At 42.5% G+C, this 11,555-nt stretch overlaps 1 protein-coding gene across 1 annotated transcript in view; it reads right to left on the bottom strand.

The window, feature by feature from the left end:
• Positions 1 to 4,187: 4,187 nt before the first annotated feature.
• Positions 4,188 to 11,555, bottom strand: part of LOC125740322 (polymeric immunoglobulin receptor-like) — a 176,212-nt gene continuing 168,844 nt past the window's right edge. Inside the window, exon 7 of the transcript XR_007397510.1 lies at positions 4,188 to 4,244. The gene's annotated coding sequence lies outside the window, so the exon portion shown is untranslated. The remainder of the gene's footprint in view (positions 4,245 to 11,555) is intronic.

Raw genomic sequence — 11,555 nt, 5'->3', positions numbered from 1 at the left:
TGACTGGCTGTGGCATGTGTGGCTCTATAAGGGCAGCCCTGCATGTGCTGAGGAGGCCAGCAGCACTGCCATGGGGTGTGTGCCACTGGGGGAGGGAGGGTGTCTGGGGGCAGGGGGGGGAGGAAGAGCAGGAGGAAGAGCAGTGCCCAGGGCTCTACATCAGCAAGAAACTGTCAGCGAGAGAGACAAAGTATAGCACCACTGAGAAACAGTGATTGATAATTAAGTGAGCTGTCCTCACCCTCCGCTTCTACTTCCTGGGGGGGGGGGGTACTTCCCCCTCTGTTGTGTCCATGCTCCCCCCATTACTCAGATCACTTAGCACTGTCTAGCTGGAACACCCTTCAGCTTCCAGGGAGCCTATTAGCTGGGGGGCGGGACCTGGTCTGGACTGACTCCCTCCCCCAAGAAGGTGGGGGTCAGTGCAGCAGTGGATAGTTCCGGTCGAGAAAGTAAAAATCCAGACCAAGATTTAGTTTCAACCAACCAGCTGAGTACTCTGTGTCTGTGGCACTTTACACAACTAGTTGTTTGAAACAACATCTAAAACTGGATTTTTACTCTCTGGACCTAAACTATCCACTTCTGGATCAGTGTCATTCTTAAAGTCGTGTTTCAACTTCTGGCAAAGTTCTCCCAGGAGCCCATCTCTGTTGTATGTACAGTCGGCATGTAATTCATTCCTGCCCAGATCCCTGACAAACCGTTGGAGGCAGAATTACTTGTTATCAGAGTATGTGAATTTTTACACACACCAGCAGCTGTGACAGAATAAGATATTTCCTGTATACTGCTGCCACATAGTGGACACAAAGAAGACTGCAGTCAATTCTAAAATCAGTCAGTCAACATGCTACCACCACAGACCATTATCGGGAAGTGATAAAACTTCATGGAACAATATGAATATGAACAAACAGATGTAGTAAGTATATTGTGCAAAATTTATCTTCATCTTAACTACGCTGAATGGTGGAGTCCCAGAGTAAGTGATCCTCACCTGGAGGCCCATCAGTGAAGAAGAGGATGAAGAGGAGCATCAGAGGAGCCTTATGTGTCTCTCACTGCCCTCAGATCTGTGGAGACTGACACTCACTTCCTGACTCTCCTTAACCTTACTGCCTCCCTTTTTGTGGGTTTTAAATGTTTAAAAATCATCCATCTATCTTTGATTTTCATAAACTGTTTGTCCACTGATGCATTTTCTGTCTATTTCTTGCCTGTAAAAAGGAAAACAGTTAGATGCTGCTGTTGTCCTGCTCTTACCAGGAATAAATATTTTAATTACATCTACAACCTTATCATTTTAGAAACATGATTTTATAGCAAAATTATTGATAGCTGGTCTTCACAGTGAATCATTCATGCTGACAGAGCTACAAACAAATTAATCAAATAAGTCTAGTTATTTTCTAAACTGTTACTTCCTCATATTGCAAATGAGCAAAGAGCAGTGAAATCAGACTTATTCTGAAAAGCAGAAATGTCGTTATACAGGATGTGAGTGTGAGACTCTGCAGAAACACTGTGTGCTACATGCAGAGGGTCTGACCTCAGGCCTTTGTTTCAGTCTTTATTATGTTTTATACAGTTTTAAAATGTCACTGCAGTAGGTCCTTTTAATACCTGTGGATCAGTACAAATCAAGAGGTCCGTTAGGAAGGTGTCTGTATGACAGGGGTGAGGGTGTCCTGGGGGGGCAAAGTCAGGTGATTCACTTCATGTGGGTCTTAGCAGCAGTCATATCAGACTGAGAGCTGTTTGTGTTTCTCTCAGCACCACAATAGTGTTTCACACATAATGGGGTCCGTGGGCCTCCTCAGTTATATTCAGGCTTTCAAAGTTCATCAATGATAAAAATTCACATGGATCTGACACTCTGACACTGTTATATTTATTTGTTTTTAATTCAATTGAAATACTACATATTACAGCTAGTTGGTGGATCCGTCTGCTCTTTATCTGTTCCTCACTGGCATACCTGGGTCTCTCTACAGTGCTTTCCTGAAGCATCAGAACCATTCATAAGGGAATCTATGTGTGGCTGCCCTCTAGTGGATACACAAAATTCAGCTACTTAAGTGGAAATTAGTTTAGTCATGACTTCAGAAGTTACCCTGACAAGGGATTCTGTACAATCAGAGATGAAGCTGCTGGTTGGGCTGGTCACCGCCTGCTTTTTCTGACTGATGTACGTCTGGATGTAAAGTTACAAACTGCTTAATGTGTATCAATCTGTTTTATAATGTTCACACAAAAAAGTGCTTTTAATGTGTCTGCACCTTGTATCTCCCACAATGTGCTTATGCATTTTATTCCTTCTTGACTTGGGGGTAAAGAGATTTAACTCGATGGATTTTACTTTTGTGAAGCACTATAGTACAAAGTTGAACTGACTTTTCAAATCTTTTTGGTTTTTAAGTAAAACTACTTAAATTAAATTATCTGTAACCCTCTTTGCGCCTTTCTAGACTCAACAAAGCATCATTGCCAATAAAATAAGTGAGTTACGTGAGTTACAGTTAAATCAGGTAAAGAAGTTTCATTCGGAATTTACTGATCCAGGTTTTCAGCACCACGGACAGCAACTAGACTTACTGTCATTTAATAGGAGTGAAAGCAGAAACCAATAGATCACACAGGGATATTTTCATTTGATGGTATCTTTCTTTTTACTTTTGATATGCCGTCTTCCTCCTTAGCTGATATGTGAGGCTGCTGTCAGCTGAGACAAGCTGGTGTGATTTTACGCAGAGTGATAAGTGGGCGGTCCTGTTTTCGTGTGTTACATTTTCATTTGATGTTGGCCAATATGTATGTGGTACTGTTTCCTCCTTATCTGATATGTACAGGCTGTTGTTAGCAGACACAAGCTGGTGTATTTGTACAGCAGATTGAAAAGTGGGTGGTCCTGATTACATCACTCTCTAAAAGAGTCCCTGATTGGTGGGCTCTGACGAGGAGGCGTGACCTAAAAACCCCAAACCATTTAAGTTTGTGAAATTCGTTTTTAATATTTACCAATTTCAGAAAAATACTAAATGTTTTGTAAAGTAGCAATTTATTAATCATGTATTAAAGCAAATAATGACCAGTATAAAAGACATATACAAAACTGTGCAAAAGTCTTGGGCTATCAAAGAAAATTATGTTCAAATGATCTTCATCTTCGTCTAGAATTATAATATTTTGTCCATGAAAGTGTGGCAGCCCAGTCATTTCAAAATCTCTTCTAAAGTCACCACAGTATTTTTCACCAACCATCCAATAGACCCATATATTTTTGACTTGACCATTAACGCACCTCCTATGGCTAATCAATGCATCATTAACATTTGTTTAATAAATAAATTAATTAATTGAGCTGGTGGTGAAATTTAACAAATACATGGAATGGCTGAGGTGCCGCTGAGGAGAGGTTTAGGAACCAAAGCGTGGTTCATCTAGCGATCCAACAAGGCATCAGTAACTTTATGGAGAAAAGAAGAAATTCTTGTTAGTTCTTATTGTGTTACTTTTAATTTGCATATATTTTTTATGATAATTGTGTTTTTGTTCTGAGCAAATATACACAACCCAGATAAATAGCATTAAACATTTTCTTTGATGGCCCAAGACGTTTGCATAGTACCGTATTTTTTCAGAATTCAGAGACAATTTAATAAAATCCAGTCTTACCTTCACTAGATAACTATTATGAAACATTAACCAGCAGGTGGCAGCAAAGCACTTGTGAATAAGTGGCCAATACGTGGTTGTACAGGTTCCCAGCAAATAATCAACCCCTCTGTGTTTAACTGACTCTCATGCTATGACTGTACAGACTGAGCAGGGCCGAGTGAGAGAGGCCTCATTGCAGTTAGCATAACCGTTTATTTTACAGCTCCTCTGACTCATTCTGCTCTATGAAGGTCATCTCCTCTGCCAGCTTCCTCTGATCCAGGGAGACCCTCTGCTTCTCTCTGATTGGTTCCCTCTTTTTACAGGAGGTCCAGTGTAGCTGAATGGCGATGATGGTGCAAATCAGATAAAACACACCAGTCCCAGCTTTCAGTACAGCATCCAGAACCTGCTCCCACCTGTCAGACATATAATACACCAGTGTGTCTGTCAGCCACACATATCACATTTAAACCTGAAGAACAAAACAGTGAATCTGTTCTGACTGAATTAAAACCACCTTGATAATCAACAGCAGCACCGATCAGCTCAGTCCTACATACAGAGCCAGCTGGACCAAAGAGCTGAATAAGAGGTTGGATGTGAACAGTAAAGTCTTACATGCTTTATAGAAACACGGTACAGTCACATCTGTACTATTACACAGGACACAAGGCAAGGGCTCACCCTGGATGGGATGGGATCTCAAGTTGATTATTAAGAAAATGAAATAAAAAACAATATATTTTTCTCTTATAATTAAAATGACAGTTTCCCATTACTGTGTGATCAGGTAAATGCTGCTAGCTGGACTCCCACACTACTGTAAATGCTGCTGAATGCTTACCTCAGTTTTTCATTATCCCCTCCTTCTTCATCATGTGCAGAGAAAAGGAGAGCAGTGGAAACAGGAGAAAGGATAGTTAATAAAAAGCAATTTTCTGTTAGTCAATAAAGACTAAGAAAAGGTCACTCTTGAAACTGAAATATAAATTATGAAAGATATTCTACAAAGAAAATGATTAGATGGAGAACAATGAATTAGTGTTCGCATCCCAGGGCACTGATAGTGAACAGGTGAGATAAATGATTTTATTAACATATTTTAATGTATCTATTGTATCAGGGTGGCATGGTGGTGCAGTGGTTTGCAATGTCACCTCACTCCTCTGGCACATGTACTCAAGTCTCTGCCAGAGTTCCGTGTGTATGGAGTTTGCATGCTCCCCCCGTGTCATTGTGGGGTTTCCTCCAGGGACTCTGATTTCCCCCCACAGTCCAAAAACATGCTGAGGCTAATTGGAGTTGTCAAATTCCCGGTAGATGTGCTTGTGTGAGGGAATGGAGTGTGAGCGTGTCCTGCAATGGGTTGGCACCCTGTCATGGGACGTTCCCTGCCTTGCGCCCATAGGGACCCTGACTTAGACAAGTAGTTTCAGACAATGGATGGATGCAGCACTGGGACAGATATTACAGAGTACAACTGTAACACTGACCTCTGCTACAATGAAAAATCAGTCAGTCAGCATACCTTTAGTAACAATTCATTCCCACAAAAAAAATGCAAACTACATGGATTTGTATACATAACAAAGGACTGGCTGTATGTTTGCAGCAAAATGGTGTGATTTTTTCATGTTACATATTGATCATAAACTAGAAGACACACTGTATATTAGAGACATCAATTAGCCTGACTGTGCGTTTTTGGATTGTTGGTGGAAACCCACACAGCATGTGGAGAACATGCAAACTCCACACAGACAGAGCAGAAGCCAGATTCAAACCCGTAAACATGGAGGCGTGAAGCAACAGCGCCGCCTACTGGACCACCGTGCCACTATCATTGAAACAATAATCCCAATAAATAACTCTGTTTCACAACAGCTGATAAATAGGGGATTATCCCCACAAAGAAGCACAAACCCCCTTCATGAGTGAAACTGCTGGGTTAATTAGTATTTATCTTTTTATATTCAAGTATAAATGATCCACACACAGATTTAAATTAATTACTTACGTTTGATAGTAATATGAACTGGAATCTGCTGATATCCAGCAGCACACCAATACCAGCCAGTGTCCTTCCTCTCCAGCCCACTCATTGTCACAATGAAGGTTTTATTTACTTTGTCATCCCTGATCAGGACAGGCCTCCCATCCAAACTCCCAGATCTCTCTGATGCACAGGAGCCCCCACATCCTATGTCTTTTGTTGTTTCCATAGTAACACTGAACACTGACACTGTCTCCATCCACACCCGTCACCTCCTGTTTGTCCACTGACAGCCCCGAAGGAGCTGAACACACAGGTTAGGAACAGATAAAACACTGAAATACTTACACCACAATGAAATATTATGAAAATCAGCTCATTAAACATGCATATGCAAATGTTTTTCCAAAAAGCCATATATTACTTATCATATTTAACTCTGTGAAGTTGCCCATTTAAACTGACACTGTTACTTCTTTCAAATCTCGTTTATCACATTGAATGAAAATAAAATGCATATTTTTACAATATTAAAGTATCTTTTCCTTTTACAGGAAACAATATTTGTGTTAATGTCCTTCCTTTTTGATTCAATCACCTGTTACATACTGTGCATCTCATTGGATACAGTCTGCAGTACAGACATCTTACCATCAGTGACTGACAGGTTAACTCGATCTCCAACATCTGAGGCTCCACTGATCTTCACACCACACCAGTACCTATCAGAGTCTTCAGCTGTCAGATTGTTGATGGTCACAGTGAAGACTTGCTGGTCAGGATCATCTCTGACTGACACTTTACCCTCCTGTGGAGAGTCAGTGTGTACTATGGGAGTACATGACCTCACATTATACCCTCTCCACCAGTATTTCACATGAGTTTTATATCTGTCACCATATAAACATGAGATGGTGACAGATCCTCCTCTCTGTACAGACACTCGTCTCAGTGTGGACACACCTGCAAGGAAGGTATGAAAATTACCAGGCTGATTAACTCTCTCTCCCTATTACACCATTTATACACAAATTAATAAAGAGGCAGAATATTATACACAGAGTATTAAACAAAGAATATTAAAATTTGCTTTGCTAAAGGCACGGTAGTGTAGTGCTTAGCGCTGTTGCCTCACATAGAGTCTGACTCTCTGCTATGGCTCTGTGTCTGTGGAGTTTGCATGCTCCCCCAGTGTCATTGTGGGGTTTCCTCCAGGTGCTCTAGTGGCCCCCCACTGTCCAAGAACATGCTCAGGTTAAGTATCCGAATTGCCCGTAGGTATCAATGGTGTGTGTGTGGAGAAGGGGTTCAGGTAAACATTACATTGTGAGGACCAAATATCCCCACAATGTAATAAAAACCAGTTATTTTGATGTTGTGGGGACCATTTTCTTGTGTATTTTGTTTGGTTACTTATGGTCCAGGTTAGGATTTGGTTGGGATCAAGGGTTTCATTGTTGGGAATAAGGTTTTGCCCATAGATATGAATAGATGGTCCCCACAAAGATATGAGTACAGGTCTGTGTGTGTGTCTGTGTGTGCGTGCCCTGCGACAGGTTGGCGCCCCATCCTGGGTTGTTCCCTGCCTTCCACTCATAGGCTCTGGATACCCTGCGACCCTGAACAGGACAAGTGGTTACAGGATATGGATGGATGGATGGATGGATGGATGAAAACTTCAAATTTATCCCTGAAAGTTGCAGGACCCCTGATGTAGCCCATTTAAACTGGTACTGTTACTTCTCTCTGATTTTATTTATTACATAAGTGAAAAATATGTATATTTGGACTTTAATTTACAAAAATGCAGTTTAACACTGGCTGATTCATTCCTTGTATTTATTTTAATTCCATCCTTATTTACAAATAAATACTTTACAGTCATTTTAACTCATAAAATGAACATTTGCATTCATGCTTATATAGGTCTGGTCAGATATTTTACCTTCAGGCATCTTACCTTCAGTTACTGACAGGTAAACCCAATCTCGAACATCTGAACCTCCACTGATATTTACAAAGCATGAGAACCAACCAGAGTCCCCAGCTGTCAAATTGTTGATGGTCACAGTGAAGACTCGCTGGTCAGGATCATCTCTGATTGACACTTTACCCTCCTGTGAGTCAGTGTGTACTATGGGAGTACATGACCTCACATTATACCCTCTTCACCATTTTTTCACATGAGTTTTATATCTGTCACCATAGAAACATGGAATGGTGACAGATCTTCCACTGCGAACAGTCACCCATCCACCTGTGGACACACTGTCAGCACCTGCAGGGAGAACAACCAACTGAATTCACATTTTCCACACCACGATCAGGTCAGGTCAGGTCAGGTTGGGGAGTATGCGCTGATGCAGCATGTTGCTGCACCCACCACACAGCGAAACTCCCCGGGATCCCGGCCAGCGATCCTCCAGGCAGATACACTGTCCAGTCCCACCATCCATCTGCCGCAGCCAGGTGCTGCATGGGCATCCCCTTGGCCTGGTCCAGCCGCTGGGGTCCACAGCATTGAGGATCCTGTGACCCGGATCACCCGCAAGGAAACGCACCACATGTCCGTAGTGCCGTAACTGACAACTTCCTCACAATGCGGATAATGTCCCTCATTCAGGGCTCCTCTAGTAATCGCTCATTCGACACAAAGTCAAATCAGTGGTACCCAAGGATTCTCTGAAGAGACACAGTACTGAAGGAGTCCAGTCTTCATCTCAGCTCACTGCATAGCGTCCATCTCTTATAGCCATAGGGCAACACAGGGAGCACCAGGGCTCTCAAGACTTGAACCCCCGTCCTCTTGCAGAGATATTGGTAATGCCACACGCCCCTTTCCAGCAACCTCACGACCCCACATGCTTTTCTAATCCGTCTGCTGACTTTATAGGAAGATTCACCAGAGACATGAATGTCGCTGCTGAGGCGGGTAAATCTCTCGACAAGGTCGATATTCCCCTGCAGACAGACACACAATTGATGGCTGTGCCTTAGAAATCATTAAAAGCCTGGATCTTGGTCTTTATCCAGGACACCTGCAATCCCAGAAACTCAGACTCCTTACTCAGTCTCCGGTGAGCCCCGAGCTGAGCGTCCATTGACTCCGGAAAGATCACAGCACAGCAAAGTCCATCCATCCATCCATCCATTTTCCAAACCGCTTATCCTATTGGGTCGCGGGGGGTCCGGAGCCTATCCTGGAAGCAATGGGCACGAGGCAGGGAACAACCCAGGATGGGGGGCCAGCCCATCGCAGGGCACACCCACACACCATTCACTCACACACGCACACCTATGGGCAATTTAGCGACTCCAATTAGCCTCAGCATGTTTTTGGACTGTGGGGGGAAACCGGAGTACCCGGAGGAAACCCCACGACGACATGGGGAGAACATGCAAACTCCACACACATGTGACCCAGGCGGAGACTCAAACCCGGGTTCCAGAGGTGCGAGGCAACAGTGCTAACCATTGCACCACCATGCCGCCCCTCATAAATATTCAATTCAATAGAATTTTTTTACACAGTGTCATGACCTGCTCGTACGATACTCCTGTATGCCACACCCCCTTATCATCCTCGTGTGAATTCCTGATTGTTCTCAGCCGTTCTGCGTTTCCGTCCCTTTAGTTCTGTGTATTTAGTCTGTGTGCTAGGCTGTCTCCCCTAGGTCTGTCATTGACGTTCTCATGCTCCCTGTCCTGAGTCTGTCTCTCGTCAATAAGGCTTCCATTGCCTGCTTGCCTGCCCCGACGCAACACACAGCACAAATTTCAGAATGTTACATTGTTTCAAACCGCTCACTGTAGTTTTGCTGCTGCATCTCCGTGGTCTTGTTTTTGGTGGTTTATCATAAGTTTTGATTATTCTATATTTGTTATTGAAAGAAAATGACTTTCTTTTTCCAGTCTTGTTTTCTGTGCTAGCCTCAAGTAGCTAGCCAGAAGCAGATGGGTTACCGCAGGGCAAAGTAGGATGATCAAAGTAAAGTAAGCAAAGAAAATAACTACTGCAGTAAAAAAGACCCAAAATGAACAGTGAAAGCTGACTACTTGATTACGACAGACAAATTATCAAAACAATATTTGTACAAGAATTAATCTGTCCCAAGTATTTGATCCATATAAGTGATTCATCGTGATAACCACTGTATGCAAAAATGTGAAATTTGTTAAAATTGAAAAAGTATTCATTATTTCCAAGAACACATCAATTACATCATCATGTAACTAGCAACAGATCTCCATCATCATCTCCAACCTGCAGCTGAGAGTGTGGGGAGGAGCAGGAGAGAGATCTCTACTCAGTTCACTGTAATGAGTGACACTCACCTGTGAGCCCAGCAATGAGGAGAAACAGGAGCATCAGAGGATCCATACGTGTGTGTGTCACTGAGCCCAGATCTGTGGAGACTGACACTCACTTCCTCATCCTCTCTACCTTCACTGTCTCTGTCGTTTCTATTCTCACACACAGCAGGCAGAGTGAAGGGGGAGTGGACACTTTACACAGGAAGTGACAAAACCACAAGGCTGAAAGTTTATCACTTCAGCATGTCATTCTATTATTATTTGTCTATTGAGCAGAAAATAAATTAGAAAATAATTAGAAGATAGACTCCTTTATTAATGAAATTAAAATATCAGCATGAATACAGATGATGCATGAATTAGTGTTGATGTGTATTTATGCTATGTTTTTGCTTATATGAAAAGTATATTTGTTTGATCCCCCTGTTGCGTCAAAGATTCGTCTGTTTTCATCATTAGAATAATTATGTAGAATCTAGATCGGATCAAGACAGATTCTAGACCCTAATGCAGGAAGCACACAGTGTAAAGTGAGGTAAACCTTCAACAGCACGTCAGTCCATTGCAGGGCACTGGAAGGTGGAGAAATGCCATGTGAACAGAGGAAGCCTGCAAACTGCACACAGACACAGTTATGGCCACATTCAAAACCAGCACTCAGCAGTGCTGGGATGGCAGATGTATGAGTCAGATATCTAATTCCAGCATACATCAAAGACACAGAGGGACATTGATGAACCACAGCAAGACCAACAGAAGACGGGCTTCTGACAGTAAGGCATCAAAATCCGTCACTGTTTACTGTCGATGTCTCATTGTTCTTAAATGAACTGCAGGTGCAGCCAAAGTGGATTTTTAAAAATTCTTTATCTTGCTTGGTTTCCTGTCATACATGTGAGTCACAGGTATTTTTTGGTAACTTCAAAAGTTAAAGCATGAAATGAAGAACTGTGAGCCCCTGTACATTCTATCAAAAGATATCATCTTTGAGAGAGCTTGTTTGTGCAGTGATACATTTTCTGTGTATTTGTTGTCTGTAAAAAAGAAAACAGTTTGAGGTTCAAAGTTTTTGTCCTGCTGTTACCAGGAATAAATATTTGGAATCTTATAATTTTAGAAACATAATTTCATAGTAAAATAATTGATTGTTGGTCTTTAAGGTGAATCATTCCTGCTCACAGAGTTTAAAATACAAGCAAATGAAGCAAATAAGTCTAGTTTTTTTCTGAACTACTATATCCTCATTTTTCTCTTGCAGATGAGCATAGAGCAGCTAAATCATTAGCATGATGTAGAAGATAATTTCAGACAGACACTCATTCTGAAAAGCAGAAATGTCGTCCTACAGGATGTGAGGGTGAGTGTCACAGATCCACCCAACTCCCCTGCTGCTATGGCTCCTGGCCAGGGTGAGCGCCTCTGTCATGACTCCGCCTACCCTCCTCGTTGCCATGGCTCCTGACCAGGGTGAGCGCCTCTGTCATGACTCCGCCTACCCTCCTCGTTGCCATGGCTCCTGGCCAGGGTGAGCGCCTCTGTCATGACTCCGCCTACCCTCCTCGTTGCCATGACTCCTGGCCAGGAT

This window comes from Brienomyrus brachyistius, chromosome 4, assembly GCF_023856365.1.
Source record: "Brienomyrus brachyistius isolate T26 chromosome 4, BBRACH_0.4, whole genome shotgun sequence".
Lineage (NCBI taxonomy): Eukaryota > Metazoa > Chordata > Actinopteri > Osteoglossiformes > Mormyridae > Brienomyrus > Brienomyrus brachyistius.
This window is presented reverse-complemented; position numbering and strand designations above follow the sequence as displayed.